Below are 17,498 nucleotides of genomic sequence, written 5' to 3' on the forward strand. Positions count from 1 at the left end.
TCAATCGACAGGGAATCACCCCAAACTATCCTCATTTCCTACTGGAGTTGAGGTGCAAAATTACCAGTCAAGAGCATTCCACAGATGTTGTACAAAGACATCGTAAGAGAATTTGGCTGATTCCTTGGCAAAATCTAGCTAGCCCATCAACCTAGCCTCCCCATAATCACCCAGTGGACATTTTCTTTGCTTTTCCATAGAGCGCTGCAACATCACCATCTCTATTAGCCTTAAACAAGCCATTTTTTGGATGGGAAAAGTCAAGAGCCCTCTGACCACCAGTGATTTCCTTCAAAACAGGATTTCCCAGTGTTACCAGTCACATGGAGAAGAAGGGGGAAAAAAAGCATTCCAGTGAAACTTGCCAATGAAACAAAACTTGTTCATGTGATTTCCAGACTCCAGCCACCACTCTCTTTACCCTTCCTTGCACTCTAACCAAATTAAGGACTGTTGAGTCAGCACCAAATCCTCCCAACCTCACCCACTAGAGCAGGCATGGGCAGCCTGCCCCTGCATCAGCTGTGCGCGCTGAGTTCACAGACCTTCACTAGTATCACACAGTTGAATTCAAACAATGGATGCTTTTAATTTTGTCTAATAGTTTTAAATGTATCATTTCCATCTTCTACTACCTCCTGGCAGAAATCCTGATACTCAGATCTGAGTCCTAGTTCTGTGGCTTAGGTCCCTATAACACAAAAGCTAGAGAGAGAATGGTAAGCAAGATCTAAGAGATCTCCACAGAAGAAACAGATAATAAACACACAGTTACACAAATATTAATAGTTACTTGGTTATAACTTTACTAAGCTGCAGGTACCAAAACAGCATATAGCAGAGGGACCAGAGCTAATGCACAAGTCATTATGCCCGTTTTAATGGTAAAACTGAAGCCACAGAACTCATGTGACAGAAACAGCATGGAGCTGCTGTCCAAGGAAGGACTAGAGAAGGAAAGAGAGGAGGGATTGCAAAACATCTGTAAATTTCAAAATGCTCTGTATTTGAAAAAAATTACAACCGTCATTCCTGTATTCTGGTATGCCATGCTTAAGATTCTATCAAAAAAAAAAATTTTAGTAGCCTACATCAGAGTTTTCCTATTTATTTCCTTTTTCTAACCTTCTGGGCCCTGGGGTGGGGGGGGGTATTGGGAGAGAGTATCTCAAGGCAGATGCCCCACCTAACATTCTGCTGCTACTGCTGCTGCTGCTAAGTCGCTTCAGTCATGTCCGATGCTGTGCAACCCCATAGACAGCAGCCCACCAGGCTCCGCCGTCCCTGGGATTCTCCAGGCAAGAACACTGGAGAGGGTTGCCATTTCCTTCTCCAATGAAGGAAAGTGAAAAGTGAAAGTGAAGTCGCTCAGTCATGTCCGACTCTTCGCAACCCCATGGACTGCAGCCTACCAGGCTCCTCCATCCGGGATTTTCCAGGCAAGAGTACTGGAGTGACTTAACATTCTAGCATCCACCAAATAGAACTCTTCCTATATCAGCTGTCATAACTTGGAAAAGTTACTCAGCTTCTAAAACTGTTCACCTGGTCTGAAAGAAGTGGATGATAATATCTACCACACAAAATAACTGTCAGCATTAAATGAAACAGCATATATACAGCCTGACACATACTAAGTGTTTATAAGTGAGAGATCTCCTTTGCTTCTTTCCCTCCCCTTCCTTTCTCTCTGGAGAGGTCTTCATTGCACAAGAAGATGAATCAGCATTCTAGAAGCCTAGCAGGAGGTTGCTGTCAGAGGCATGCCCTACCCTTGTCAATATGCGGCTTTGGTCTTGGCTCCAGGAACTTAAAATTTAAAAAGAAATTTATATGGCATAACCCTCACTCCTAATTTCCCACTTGCTGTTCATGACTTACCAATTGCATGAAGGGCAAGAGTGGTTCTGAGGGGAAGGACGTGTGTGTGTGTGTGTGTGTGTGTGTGTGTGTGTGTGTGTGTGATGGGGGAGAATGTAGAACAGAACATTTCTATGGTTTTTATTTATAGTTCTGGGAGCTTGTCAATAGCTTAATAAGAAAATTATTTCTCCTTTTTCTTTCAGTATTGAGCAGTGATGCATTTCACTTTTTAAACAGAAAAACTTGGGGACAGCATTGGAGGTAGAACTTGACTGTTGCATTCCAGATACTTAGAGAGCCAAAGACTACAGAATTGCTACATGTCCCAAGACCTTCACATGCAAATCTGGTTGTAGAACTTACATGAGGAGGAGCTTCACTTCCCCTGAGGAGCTGGCATGCTTCTATGTGATGAAGAGAAAGACATTCCAACCCCTACACTGTGTCCAGCTTTAGTGCTAGGCCCTAGGCAGCTGGAGATGGAGTGGAAAAGACAATAGCAACATAATCCTTGAAGCTCATAGGTGACCCTCTGCAGTCTAGACATAGAAAGTTGAGATGGTAAGAAAATTGCAGAACAAGAAACATTATTAAGAAGCCACAATGTGTTAGGTGTTTTGACAGCATCAAACCTTCCCTTTTGCTGTGTACTTGACGCTTTATTTTTTGGGGCTCCAAAATCACTGCAGATGGTGATTGTAGCCATGAAATTAAAAGATGCTTACTCCTTGGAAGGAAAGTTATGACCAACCTACATAGCATATTAAAAAGCAGAGACATTACTTTGCCAACAAAGGTCCATCTAGTCAAGGCTGTGGTTTATCCATTGGTCATGTATGGATGTGACAGTTGGACTGTGAAGAAAGCTGAGTGTTGAAAAATTGATGCTTTTGAACTGTGGTGTTGGAGAAGACTCTTGAGAGTCCCTGGGACCCCAAGGAGATCCAACCAGTCCATCCTAAAGGAGATCAGTCCTGGGTGTTCATTGGAAGGACTGATGCTGAAGCTGAAACTCCAGTACTTTGGCCACCTCATGCGAAGAGTTGACTCATTAGCAATAGACCCTGATTCTGGAAGGGATTGGGGGCAGGAGGAGAAGGGGACAACAGAGGATGAGATGGCCGGATGGCATCACCGACTCGATGGGCATGAGTTTGAGTAAACTCCGGGAGTTGGTGATAGACAGGGAGGCCTGGCGTGCTGCGATTCATAGGGTCGCAGAGAGTCAGATACGACTGAGTGACTGAACTGAACTGAACTGAACTGACCCTCACAATGATACTGAGGGATACAGATTTCTAGATACATGATCAGAGCCAAGGTACTTAAACTTGTAGTGCATTTGAGGACCCTGGAGCCCAGACACATAAATGGAAAAGCTAGAATTCAAGCTCAGATATGATTCCAGAGCCCTTTCTTGTCTACCTTGTCATACAGCCCTCAAAGAGCACAAGGAAGTGAGAATGAAAACAAAATGACCACAGTAGGCAGAATAACTCAGAACCCACAACAAGGGTGGGGTAAATCATCACTGGGGCAAATAGCCCCTTATTCTTCCTAAACCATAAACTGATAAAGTAATGGTCCCGGTATCCTCAAGAAAAGGTTAGAAAATGGGCAGGGTCCTCCACTGAAATAGGCAGAGAAGCATGCAACTGGTTTAGAAAGACTTCTACCCAAAATGATTACATAAAATTTGACATATGAAAGGGTTATTGGAAAATTGACTTAAGTGACACAGCTCATTTCCTGATGAAGCCAGATTAATGGGACATGACCGAACCGAATTCCTCAAGAAGTAAATGACTCACCTCTCCTCCTGCTGGGCTGCCTGGAACTTTCCTTGTGCTTGGCCTTCTTCCCTTTCTGAAAACCCGGCTGCTAGGATGGGAAACTCAACTGGGAAAAATGAGAATCTGTTCTTTACCTCCAGGTTCTCCATTAATTAGATTCTAAACTAAGTGGCATCTGAACAGCCAAAGTAGACACCCCTCCCACCAAGTTGCAGAGTTTACACTAGGTAAAAACCTGGAGCTTACTGAGGAGGCCCAAGGTGATCAAGATGCCCAGGTAGGTGGGGTATTGAAAATAACAAGATTAAAGGATGGTATCAAGGAGTCCTGTGGATGGACCTCTCAGAATGGGCACACAACAGGAGACTATCTGTGTCTGTGTAGATGTTCACAGCTTCCCTGGTAGCTCAACTGGTAAAGAATTTGCCTTTACAAAAATGTTCACAAAAAATATTCATGAAAAAATGTTCACAAAAAAGATACAAAAAGATGTTCCCCCCCCCAAAAAAAAAAAACAAAAAAACTATGTTATCTACTACAAAGGAACACTCAATAATCAGACAGTCACAGTCGCAGACATGGAGGTGAGTAGTCCTGTGGCCAAATCAACACTGGTCACAGAAGTCTATGTAATTGAACCTGTGCATGTGTTCAACACAGCACCAGCAGAGACGACTGCTGAGCCTCAGATATAACATTGTTTCAGGGGAGACCATTCGGTCACATGGTCTGATCACATGAAGGTACTTTATCCTCACTTTAGCAGATAACAACATGTATATGAATTTGACTTCCCTGCCTGTCAACATCTCCATCTATAAGCATAAGAATGTCTTCTTCTCCATCATGGAATCCATCACAACATTGCTTCTTATCAAAGAACTCATTTTACAGAGAGAAGGGGGACAATGAGCTCAGAACCATGAGTTTTATTATGAACTCAATCACTCAGAAGCAGAGAGTCTAACAGATAGAATGGTGGAATGGCCTATTAAAGACTGAGTTATGGTGCTGACATCCAGTCCTATTACTTCATGGCAAATAGAAGGGGAAAAAGTGGAAAGTGACATTTTATTTTCTTGGGCTCCAAAATCACTGTGGATGGTGACTGCAGCCATGAAGTTAGAAGACACTTTCTCCTTTGAAGGAAAGCTGTGACAAACATAGACAGTGTATTCAAAAGCAGAGACATCACTTTGCTGACAAAGGCCCATATAGTCAAAGCTATGGTTTTTCCAATAGTCATATATGGGTGTGAGAGTTGGACCATGAAGAATGCTGAGCCCCAAAGAATTGGTTCTTTGAATTGTGGTGCTGGAGAAGACCCTTGAGAGTGCATTGAACTGCAAGATAACACCAGTCAATACTAAAGGAAATAAACCTTAAATATTCATTGGAAGGACTGATGCTGAAGCTAAAGCTCCAATACTTTGGCCACCTGATGCAAAGAACTGACTCATTTGAAAAGACTGGTTCTGGGAAAGATTGAGGGCAGGAGGAGAAGGGGACAACAGAGGATGAGATGGTTGGATGGCATCACTGACTCAATGCACATGGGTTTGGGTAGAATCCGGGAGTTGGTGATGGACAGGTAGGCCTGGCGTTCTGTGGTTCATGGGGTCGCAAAGAGTTGGACACAACTGGGCAACTGAACTGAACTGAAAGCAAGCTCTTACTATGACTATGCCCTTGCAATACATCGCAGAAATGAAGAAAGTTGTAACTATGCAACCAGTCATCCTCAGTATCCCCAGTTCCTCCCTAGCTTCTAAAGAAAGTCTGGGTGATTTTGTCTGGCTGGTGAAAACTAGATGCAAAGAACACTGGGAAAGTGATTTGTCTTATCTTTTTAGCTCCTCTGGTGGAAGCCAACTCTGCCATCTAGAGATTGATAAGACAGAGAAGGAAGAAGATTAGAACCAAGAAAAATAATAAATATCTCCTATAAGGAAACACATCAAACACCTACCATGAATCAGATAATGTTTGAACTGAGATTTGACAATTAGGTTAGAATGGCCAGAAGGGAAATGGCATTCCACAGAGAACCATATACGATTAAGGCTGTCTTAAGCATGCCAATCGAATCATTCCATGGATTTGGGATGTACAGTAGGCATGGAAGATACAGTGAAGAAGTTAAGCAACTTGGCCAACATCACATATTCTGGTATACAGTGGGACAGTAACTCAAATTCAGTCACTCAGAGGCCAGGCCCAATTCTACCACCACCAGTACCCACCCCCCAACTCTCCCCTTTGCTCCTGGCTCATGAGATGTTAAACACACAACCAGAGGGCAAGGGATTGAATATTCTGGGCCAAGATCATCATCAAACTAAATAAGCCATGCTGATTAATCTAGAGTTGGAATGCTAAGGCTTTTCTCCAAGATGCAGGAATGGGAAGATCCCAGCATGCTCACTGGAAGGAAACTCTCAGTTCTACAAAAGCAGGTTTTCCAAAATATTCAGTCCCTCTCTAGATGCAAGCAAGCCCTTGCCACATCCCTATGCTAAGTCCAGAATCAAAATTTTAATTTCTTTTGTGGGAATAAGGAGTCATCCACATGAAAATAAAATACACTACTGACCGAAGGGGAAGGGATGAAAAGGGAGTCAATTTGGTCTTTGCTAAAAAAAAAAAAAAAAACAATCAGGGAGCAAGGCCCACAGCTGCCTCCCCAGGAAGTCCTATTACTACAGACAATGGCCCAGTTGTTCTCTCCTGCCCAAAGAAACCATGTAGTCTCGAACCTGGGGCTACTCACTGTCTTTTTCTATTTCTTTCCTTGAAACACAATTTATTGGAAATACTTCCAGATCTCCAGGGGGAAAACAAAAGGCTGGCAGTAAAATGAAACACCTAATTAACAGAGAGAACTGCTCCACTATTGCCAAAGAACTTTCTGCAAGACTCCTGGCTCCTTGAAGAGAGAAGTTAGGGGAGGGAAACCTAAGCAACACTGAGCCCCTCTTATTGTGCACACCATAGTGCCAGAAGGTAGCATAGAGTAATGGTGATGAACACTGGCTTTGGAGTCAGACTGCCTGGGTTCAAATCCCACCTTTGCCACTTACTAGGACAAAGCCCATAACCTCCCTGGGCTTATGAAATGAGGATAATTGTTGTCCTTCTTAAGGTTATTGCAAAAGTCAAGTGAGCTAATTCATTGAAGTGATTAGCATACCTAGTACTGTGAGCTAAATATTAGCTATTATAGTTATATGTCAGGTAAATTCATTATCTAAGTCTGGATGAGGGGTCATTATACCCAATTCACAAGTTTGTGGTGAAATTAGCCTGGAAAGTTAAGCTGTCTGCCTACATGGTAGAACTAGGACTAAATTCATAGTTGTGAAATTTTAAAGCTTGAGATATTTCCAGAATATCACGCTGCCCACTTCCCCATGAGAGGGCTTTCTCATCACTGCCTTCACTGGCAGCCTGAGAAGTTTCACCATTGGCCCCAGAGTCTCCTGCCTCTGCTCGTGAACAAATACCCACCACGGGGACTGTGGTCAGAGGACTCAGGGACAAACAACCCTCTGCAGACCATATCTGGACTGTTAGCATCAAGAGGGGATTAAAGACATGAGGAAAGCAAGAGGGGAAGAAAAAGGGTGATAACAGGAAACAATCTGCTCTGATTGCGTGTTTGTTTCTATGCTTGTGTCCAGCCTTTATGTTCAGATACTAGATAGCAGGATAAGGCTGAGTCTCACTTGGGACAACAAATTTCTCATGAGGGTCCTTGAAGTCTCACCTCAGTGACTTTTTCAACTTTCATTTATCATTTTTCAAATCAATTTAAGGCCTTGGCAACCAGCCTACTTCTTTCTCCAGCATTCCCTCCACCTGCCTTCTGCAGAAAACCATCAAGTAAAGCATCTGACAAAATACTTAGTGCTCAGCTGGTGTCTGGCATTGTAAGGTGGCTCCAGGACCAGCGGGGCACTTCCAACCAGCCCCAGTGGTTTTATCCAGTGTCCAAAAGCAGCTGTTCCCCTGGGGCTTGAGAAGAATGCATTTGGACAACCCTTTCCCGTCCTTCCTTGCCTCTCCCTAGGAAGTCCTCTCCTCAGCCAAACTGGCCAGGACCACAGGCCTGCTGCATTTGCGTGTGTGTTTGTGTGTGTATGAGTGTCTTCCCACTGGGAAGCTGGCTCATGAAGTCTCACCCCCTCCCCCTGCCCCAAATTAAAACAAGCTGGTTGCAGTTGTGAGCAAACTCAGCTCACACCAGCTGGGCCCTGCTTGCAGCTTCAGAAAATGCTGTTTCATGTTCAGATGCAAATAACCATTTCCTCTCTAGAGCGTGCCTGGACCGTGTTCCAATCTGAATGGGGAGCAGAGGGGAACAGAGGTTCTGGAAGAACATGAGGCTGGGACTGTCAGCAGGGATTCTGCTGTCTTAAACTTTCTCTGAATTCAGAGAGTGGTCAGTGCCCCACAGGAAGTGTAAGGACAGGAGGGAGAAGTTTCCAGCATTTCCCGCAGCTGTGCCTGTACCCATCCCATTGCCAGCCCCTGAGGACCAGCACTTGTGGCCTCTGAACAGGTTCTCCTGCCTCCTGGCATGTCCTCTAAAAATGCCTGCTGCCATAGTGGTTCTATCACTCATTCACTCAAATGTCAGTTACTGGACACTAAACTGTACTGGATACTGCTGCAGGCATTATCAGAATCACATAGCGGGTGGCAGGATCCGTCCTTAGGAGGCTTGTATTCTAATGATCATTCTCATGTGTAGTTCTTAACTCACCTCTATCTCAAAAGTCCTCAATGGCTCCCTATGGCCAACTGAATAAAAATTAAACTTCTTAATGCAGGCAGGACCCTCCAGGCTCATACCCGAACCCATTTACCCAGTCCTAAATTTCATTGTTCACCAGTCATGAGTATTGGGCTGCACCCCACAGGCCTACATTCAGGACAGAAGAGAGAGCCTAGAAACAGAAGAAAGAGTCTGAAGTCGGTGATAGAGACACCTGTGGGTTAATGGATGGGGAAGCTGAGCTGTCTGAAGCAAGGTCCTAGAGCGACACCCCACCATGTGTGGCAGATGGTGGCAATGTCCACTTCAGGGGGAGAGGGGGAGGTTGCCAGTTACAGGGGAAATGACATCAGGTGGGCCGATTTGTTACCAGGAGAACTGGCAGAGCGGAATGGCCTTCACGGTCCCTTTGATAAGCTCTCATGGTAGAGATATTCTAATGAGATGTTCTGATATTCTGATCAGAACTAAAACAATGCCCAGCTGGGGCTGGGGCTGGTCACTCAGTGAAGGTGAGCCAGGGAATGTATGGGAGCAAGAGAAGAGTCATCCTAGGTGGCTGACAGTACCATGAGCCTGTTGAATATCTACCCACCCTGCAAGATCCAGCTCTAGTGTCATCTCCTTGAAACCATCCAGGGTCCCCCAGTAGGAATGAACCCCTCCTTCCTTTATGTCCTCACAGCAAGATCCCAGCAACTTACAGTAAGGGTAAATCACGGCGGTTATCCAAAAATCCAAGGCAACCCTTCAACAGTCCCTTCCTTCCCGTGCTGAAGTGTGTGTTAAGACTAATTAATTTATATTGTGGTGAACATGACTCAGGTTCCTTGATGTGTGACTTAACTAAAATTTATTGAGGGCCTGATGTGAAGAGCTAACGCATTGGAAAAGACCCTGATGCTGGGAAAGATTGAAGGCGGGAGGAGACAAGGACGACAGAGAATGATATCGTTGGATGGCACCACCGACTCAGTGGATGTGAGTGAGCAAACTCCAGGAGATGCTGAAGGATAGGGAAGACTGGTGTGCTGCAGTCCATGGGGTCGCAAAGAGTCAGACATGACTGAGTGACTGAACAACAACCGTTGAGGGCCTAATGTGTGCCAGGGTCTGTGCCACATGATTTATTTCTTCTTGTCTTCTCTGCTTCTATATACAGATGAGGAAACCAAACTCAGAGTGGTGAGGTTATTTAGCTAATGTCACACAGGGTTCCCTTGCTCATTCCCATAGCCATGTCTCCCACCTGTAGCACAGATATACTCCAGGGCACAGAGGTGTACCGTGGGGGGCAGTTCAGTTCAGTTCAGTTCAGTCACTCAGTCGTGTCTGACTCTTTGTGACCCCATGAACCGCAGCATGCCAGGCCTCCCTGTCCATCACCAACTCCCAGAGTTTACTCAAACTCATGCCCATCGAGTTGGTGATGCCATCCAGCCATCTCATCCTCTGTCGTCCCCTTCTCCTCCTGCCCCCAATCCCTCCCAGCATCAGGGTCTTTTCCAGTGAGTCAACTCTTTGCATGAGGTGGCCAAAGTACTGGAGTTTCAGTGGGGGGCAGAGGACTGTGCAAAGTTACAGAATAAATACTGGACCTATACCTGAGGCATCCTTCTCGCTTACTGGTAAGTAATTTAAATGCTATTTGATTTAAGAATATCTTCATTAATACAAGGGTTTCCCTGATAGTTCAGTTGGTAAAGAATCCGCCTGCAATTCAGGAAACCCTGGTTCGATTCCTGGGTCAGGAAGATCCACTGGAGAAGGGTAGGCTACCCACTCCATTATTCTTGGGCTTCCCTTGTGGCTCAGTTGGTAAAGAATCTTCCCGCAATGCGGCAGACCTGGGTTCGATCCCTGGGTTGGGAAGATCCCCTGGAGAAAGGAGAGGCTACCCACTCCAGTATTCTGGCCTAGAGAATCCCATGGACTATATAGTCCATGGGGTCACAAAGAGTCAGACGTGACTGAGCAACTCTCACTCGCTCATTAATACAAACCCAGATGTTGCATATTATGGATTGGAATTTTAAGACTGCATAAATTTTAAGCATGAAATGCAAGTCTTCAGATCCATTCTGCACCAGAGAAGGGCACTTGGGGCTGTGCTCCAGGCCTCTCAGCTGGCACCCATTCAGGCTTCTGTGACATGAGGGCTACTTGGATGGAAAAGCTTTCTTTAATGTTACCCTTTCCTGAAGGCAGAAACACTGGCAACAAATGAAGGCCAGGTAGAAAGCGAAGAAGAAGGTGGGAGAAAGAAGCCTTTAAAAATACAGACATTCAAAGAAGTACTGAGGCCTGGGAGCACTGGGGCTGTGACCATGAGCCCTCCATGCATCTGAAGGAAGGACACAGTAAGAAATAATATTTCTAATAGTGGGCCATCCAAGAACAAAAAGGAGGGGCAGCTAATCATTTATTATATTCTGTATACTAGTTTCAAAAGACAATGACATCAGGCATTTGAGGAAACATTCCAGTTAAAACAGTTCAAACTGTTAAAACATGGGTACTTAAATATAGATATAGATATAGATACACACACACATATATATATTGCATTTTCTTACTGAACAGTGCATGTCCTTCCCCTCCTAAGATGTGGGCCCTGCATGTGGCAGGTGGCTAACTGATGTGGCTGGCTGAATGATGTGTTCTTGATGAACTGATTCCTCTTCTGTAGCATCTTCTGTTCTGTAGAGAACTGAGCTGCCTGGCCCTAAAGAAAACCATGATGGTAGAAATTCAGTCGTTGTGTCAAGAAACAGGAGGAGTTTACATTGTGGAGGGTTATGAAAAGGAGAGAGTCCTGTGTCCCTCAGGGACTCTACTTCTCATAATTTAGAATTGATTCTAGCAGCTATTGACTTGGAGCAACGCTGGGTTTCCTGAGTACAGATGAGTTCTGAAAAACATGTGTTTTCATTTTCATTGTGTTAATTATCTGGAAAAAACAACTCAAATTTAATAGAGGCCACATGAGCCAACCCATCCTCCCCTCTACAGCTTCACGGCCATGCCTACCTTGGGATTACCTAGTCACACACTTCATTTCTCTACATCCCAGATTTGACTTCAGGATGTTCCTCAACACAGTACTCAGGCAGATGCTACTGACGGACCAGAGCTGGCAAGAGAAAAGAGCCTTTGTTTGACCTCCCTGATCTGGAGCCCAGGCATTAGATGAAGGATGCTGATGGAGTGCCTGCTTTACATATGCCTAGCTCACACTGACTCTAAAGAGAAACCTGACTATGCCTCTCCAAAGGTCTTCTGTGGCTTCCCATCCCTACAATCCACACAGCTCCATTGTCTGTACCAGCCAGCCTTGCAGGCTCCTCTGCTGCACAGTCACACAGTGGCCCTACCCTCCAGCCCGCCATCCACCATCTCCCTGCCTTTGCAAACCTGTTTCTTTGGCCTGGGGCAACTTCCTCCTCTCTTACCTAGAGCAGTGGTTCTCAAACTTCAGCAGACCTCAAAGACTGGTTAAAACACAGATAGTCAGGCTCCCATAACCAGTTTCTGATTCTTTCTGCCTGGGATGGGCCTCAAGATTTGCATTTCTCATGATTTCCTAGGGAATGCTGGTGCTTCTAGACTAGGGACTACACTTGGAAAACTATGCGGGCCAATCTAGCTCAACTAAAGCTTCACTTCTCCTAGGAAACCCACCCTGACTAGCCTTCTCCCTTACTGTTAGGTTCCCCCCTTGGACTCCCACATCCCCTTGTTACTTACTCTGTCCTTTCATAAAGAAGGGTTATGAAGAAACCTGTTGATGTGTCTATATTCCCTCTCAACTGTGATCTCCCTGAGACTTGAGCTTAATCATGTCTTTGTTATCTCCACACCCCTAATGCCTCACACCTGAGTACATAGGACAGGCTCATTAAAAATTTTAATGAATACAAACCCTCAGGCAAGTAGATGGAGACATATTTAAGAAAAATCATGGTATACTCAGAAGGAATATTATCACTGTGGCTCATCCTCTCTTACCTGGAAGACTGCCTCAATTTCCCCCTGTTCTCTAGGCCTCTAGTCTCAGTACCTCTCTGTCATTGACCATACTAACTCTGCCACATGCCTGCCTAAAACTCTCTTATGATTCCACATGGCCATCAGGAAAAAGACCAAGTTCCTCATCCTAGCATTCAAAGTCCCCAGGTTTGGGCCCCAACATAATTTTCCAGCCTCATTCTCTTATACACCATGTTCTCAGTCTCCCAGACCTTATCCTTCTGTGCCATTTCCTCTATAAATAATACCCTCCTCCCTTTTCTTCCTGGAAAACTCCTATTCATGCTTCAAGACCCAAACCAAATATTACCTTGTCTATGAAACCCTCATAGATTATTCTTGGCCTAGTAACTTATTTTCATAACATGTAGTATTTAAAGCTAAGGCAGGTCTCCTTACAACCTGAAAAAAAAAAATCTCTTCCCTGCTAGTCCAATGCACAAGCCCAGTGAGATCCAGAGCTCCTTTTCAGTGGGATTAAAATGTGTTTACATAATCAAATAATCAGAAAAGGAAAATCTTGTGAAATTGGCTGAACAAATGGGGTGGCTTCAGTGTCCTCTCATGGACTTGCGTGAAAAGCAGAAATTCAAGAGACCTTTGCAGCCTCCCACTTTGTGCACAAGCACACACACACAGAGTCTGTAGAAAGAATCTGACAGCAGACAAAGGAGACAGACACGCCAGCTCAGAGATGCAGGAAGAAACAAAGGTGAAACAGAGTGGGAAGCAAAAGACAGAGGAAAAGTGAGAGAAACTAAATAGAAAAAGAAAGAGATGGGACTTCCCTGGTGGTCCAGTGGTTAAGACTTCACCTTCCAATGCAGGGGCATGAAAGTTCAGTCCCCGGTCAGGGACCTAAGATCCCACATGCTTCGTGGCCAAAAAAAGCAAAAATGGAACATAAAACAGAAGCAGTATCATAACAAATTCAATAAAGACTTTAAAAATGGTCAGAAAAGGAGAGAGCAAAAACCGCAAAAAATAAGGGAATAAAAACAAAGAAAGGTGTAGCAATACAAGAGAAGGAGGAAGAAAAGGGAAGGGAGAAGGAAAAAAGGGGAAGAAAAAGAGAGAGACACTTTGACCAAAAAACCCAGAGAGACACAAACACATATGCAGATGAGAGATGCAATGGACAAGGAAGACAAGGAAGTAGATTAAAGAAAGATGAAAGCCAACCATGTCTCCAAGATGCTACACTGTGATAAATGGCCCATAGAAGATACTAATAAATATTTCAGATGAATATAGGATGGAATGGAGAGGAAAAGACCCAGATATGGACAGGAAGGGAATAGGATCAAGCTCAAACTTGGTGCCTGCTGTTTTCCCACCATATAATCTATAAGCAATAGAAAAATGACAAGTCAGCCAAGAGCACATATGAGCATGAGATCTCCAATTTCAGCAATAGCCTCCAAAACCTTAAGGAAAGGACACAGTGTCTTCTAGCCCACTAAGGGCCAGGCCAGCTCTGGGAAGAGACTGAACAGATCACAGAAATTCTTCATTGAGATCAACACAGTAATACACTGTTTATCCCATCCCTGATTGATTCCATGGGGCATGAGGAAGCGGAACACGCAGGCAGTCTGGGCACCTGGCTTCTGGTCTGGGTCTTGCAGCTTGTTGGACAATCAGCTTGGACAGTCACCGTCCTTCTCTGGCCTCAGTCTTCCTAATTAGAAAGGGAATGTGGAGTGGTAATTGGACCAGATCACTTTTTCCATGTTTTGCATTTTTTTTTTTTTTAGTAAAAGAAACTTGTTTCCCAATAAAATCATGGGCTAAAGTCCAATATAGAAAACTGATTAAAAATGAAATTTCTCTGGTTCAAGTTAGATGAGAGCTCAATAGCACACAGACAGCTCTGCTAAGCACAGAGGGAGCAAGGAATTTAGGAATCATCTTGAGTGTTTTTTTTTAAGGGGCTATACCGTTCTCTGTTTCTATACACTTCTGCTCTACAGAGCCTGTGTGTACTGCTCGAGAGGCCTCAATGGGCTGGCTTGCCCAGAGCCACCCTTAGTCCAGGGTAAGAGGGACCCTAGTCATGGGCCTGTGGGTTAGAGTGTCTCACACACACACACACACACACACACACAGAAGGTTGGGGCTTAGCACTGGCACAGCACCACCGGTAACACAGCCAATCCCTGGACTAACACTTTACTAGGTCCAGGAAAAGGCATCCTCTCTTTCCTTCTGTCCCTGAATCAAAGAGCAGCTGGGTCCAAGAACTGTGAGAATTTGTGCTGCCAATATCGGAAACCACCCTCCTTCTGAGAAAGGAGAAAACTGAAGGGTCAAATTGCCTAGAGAGGACAAAAGACAGATTAACTGTCATTCAGAGAGCCTGACTGCCATCAATTCCTATATTGTAAACTATTGGTTTCTAGTAATGCTCTTCTTTTATAACATTTGAATTCATAATTTCAAAGGTATTTACAAATGAACCCAATAGTCACAGTAGCTAAGGAAAACTCTGTAATATTAATTCAGTTGCTAATAAAAATGCTTCTTATATACAAGTCTAGAAGAAACATTAGTGAAATGACAATAGCCCTATAAAAGGATATCTAAATGGCCATAGACTGTTCTATTTTTTGATAGTTTTGCTTTCATTAAAATATGTAAATATCCCTATTTAAAACTTCAAAAAGTTTTACCTTTAAATATTTTATAGTTTGATATTCACTGAATACAATTTGTAGTTTGCCTTTCAGTTTGACTATATCAGAAAAATAAAATTTCTGAAAAACATAGAATATTGTTTTTATTTTTACATTTTAATGAGAATATTCAAATTATATATACATTAAATACAATTAAATTTTATTTTCAATCCTTTAGAATATATCATTGAGAATGAATAAAAGTTGTGATCATGATAGAAATTTCAAAAAGTGAAATTCAGAAAATACAAAAGCTAAAAAGAACAAAGGAAAAGAAAAATCAAAGAGAAAGTCTTTCAGTTTTTTTATTGAAAATAGTGGGAAAAAATTGAAATTCCTAGATCTAAAAATAAGACTTAAACTCAATATCAGAAAAACAAACAACCTAATCAAAAAATGGGCAGAAGATCTAAACAGACATTTCTTCAAAGAAGACATACAGATGGCCCAAAAAGCACATGAAAAGATCCTCAACATTGTTAATTATTAGAAAAGCACAAATCAAAACTACAACGGGGTTATCACCTAACACCAGTCAGAATGGCCATCATTTAAAAAGTCCACAAAACTAAATGCTCCTACACTGTTGGTACAAATATAAATTAGTGCAGCCACGTTGGAGAACAGTATGGAGGTTCCTTAAAAAATTAAAAACAGAGCTACCATATGATCCAGAATCCTTCTCCTGGGCATATACCCAGAGAAAACCATAATTGGAAAGACACACATGCCCCAATGTTCACTGTAGCACTACTTCCGATAGCCAAGACACGGAAGCAACCTAAGTGTCCATCAACAGAGAAATGGATAAAGATTCAGTAGGTATATACAATGGAATATTATCCAGTCATGAAAAGAATGAAATAATGCCATTTGCAGCAATAAGGATGGACCTAGAGATTATCATACTAACTAAAGTAGGTCAGACAAAGATAAATATATGATATCACTTATATGTGGACTCTCAAAAAATGATACAAATTAACTTATTCATAAAACAGAATCAGACTCATAGACCTAGAAAACAAACTTATGGCTGCCAAAGAGGAAATGTTTGGGCAGGGGGAAAAATTAGGAGTTTGGGATTAACATATACACACTACTGTATATAAAATAATAAGAACCTACTGTACAGCACAAAGAATTCTACTCAATAGTCTGTAATAACCTATATGGGAAAAAAATCTGAAAAAGAGTGGACATATATATATATATATATATGTATAATTAAATCACTTTGGTGTTCACATGAAAATAATAGAAATTTTTTAAAACTCTGGCTTAGAAAAATGTCCACATTTATATAGCATCCATTAAAAAAAGTGATATTGGATATTTGAATGATATTTTGAATAGTAGTATTCAATAACTGGCTGCCTCCCTGGTAGTTCAGACGGTAAAGTGTCTGCCTGCAATTGAATGACTATCACTGCTTGGGTCACTCTTCTCTGGCTATATCTCTGTTTGTGGGTCTCCTTCTAGACTGCACTATGTTTCATTAACCCACATGTCTATCTTTGCAACAATACCACTCTGTCATGATTACCATGGTTTCATAATAAATCTTGGTATCAGGTTATGGCAACTTCTCCAACTTTGTTCTTTTTCAAGTGTCTCGGCTACTTTAGGTTTCCGCATTTCCATGTAAATTTTAGAATAATCTTGTCCATTTCTACAAAAATTCTTCTGAAATGTTTATTGGGGTTTCATTACATCTGTAGATTAATTTGAAAGAGAATTAATGACTTTAAACTAATGAGTTTCTGATTCTTGAGCATAGTATATTACGCTACTGGTTTAGGTCTTAATTTCTCTCACCAATGTTTTACAGTTTTCACATATCTAAATAAACCTATTTTACTTCCTTTTTTTTGATGCTACTTTAAATTACAGTGGTTTTTTGTTTCATTTTCAATTGTCTCTTGCTCTATATAGAAATATAATTGATTTTGGGCATATTGTACTTGTATCCAATGACCTTGCCAAATTCATTTAGTTCTAGGAGATTTTGTAGTTTTCGTGGGATTTTCTACATGAATAATCATGTCATCCACAAATAAAATCAGTTTTACTTCTTTCTTTCCAATCTGAGCCACTTTCATGGTGGCTCAGACAGTGAAGAATCCACCTGCAATGTGGGAGACCCAGGTTCGATCCCTGGGTTGGGAAGATCCCCTGGAAAAAGGAATGGCTACCCACTCCAGTATTCTTACCTGGAGAATTTCATGGACAGAGACTGGCAGGCTACAGTCCATGGGGTCACAAAGAGTCAGACACCCCTGAGTGACTTTCACTTTCCAATCTAAGTGCCTTTTTTCACCTTACATTATTGACTCTCTGGGGTCTCTGGTAAAATAA

At 42.7% G+C, this 17,498-nt stretch overlaps 1 long non-coding RNA gene across 2 annotated transcripts in view; it reads right to left on the minus strand.

Moving 5' to 3' along the window:
* Window positions 1-17,498, minus strand: part of LOC122436921 — an 85,465-nt gene that overhangs the window by 43,362 nt on the left and 24,605 nt on the right. The window contains exon 5 of one of the 2 annotated variants that reach the window (XR_006268156.1): window positions 11,010-11,158. This is a non-coding gene — a long non-coding RNA (uncharacterized LOC122436921). Of the gene's footprint in view, window positions 1-10,852; window positions 11,159-17,498 lie in introns of those variants that run through there. The other variant, XR_006268155.1, reaches the window with a different exon arrangement.

The sequence above is a fragment of the Cervus canadensis genome, chromosome 2 (genome assembly GCF_019320065.1).
Source record: "Cervus canadensis isolate Bull #8, Minnesota chromosome 2, ASM1932006v1, whole genome shotgun sequence".
In the NCBI taxonomy this organism is placed as follows: Eukaryota; Metazoa; Chordata; class Mammalia; order Artiodactyla; family Cervidae; genus Cervus; species Cervus canadensis.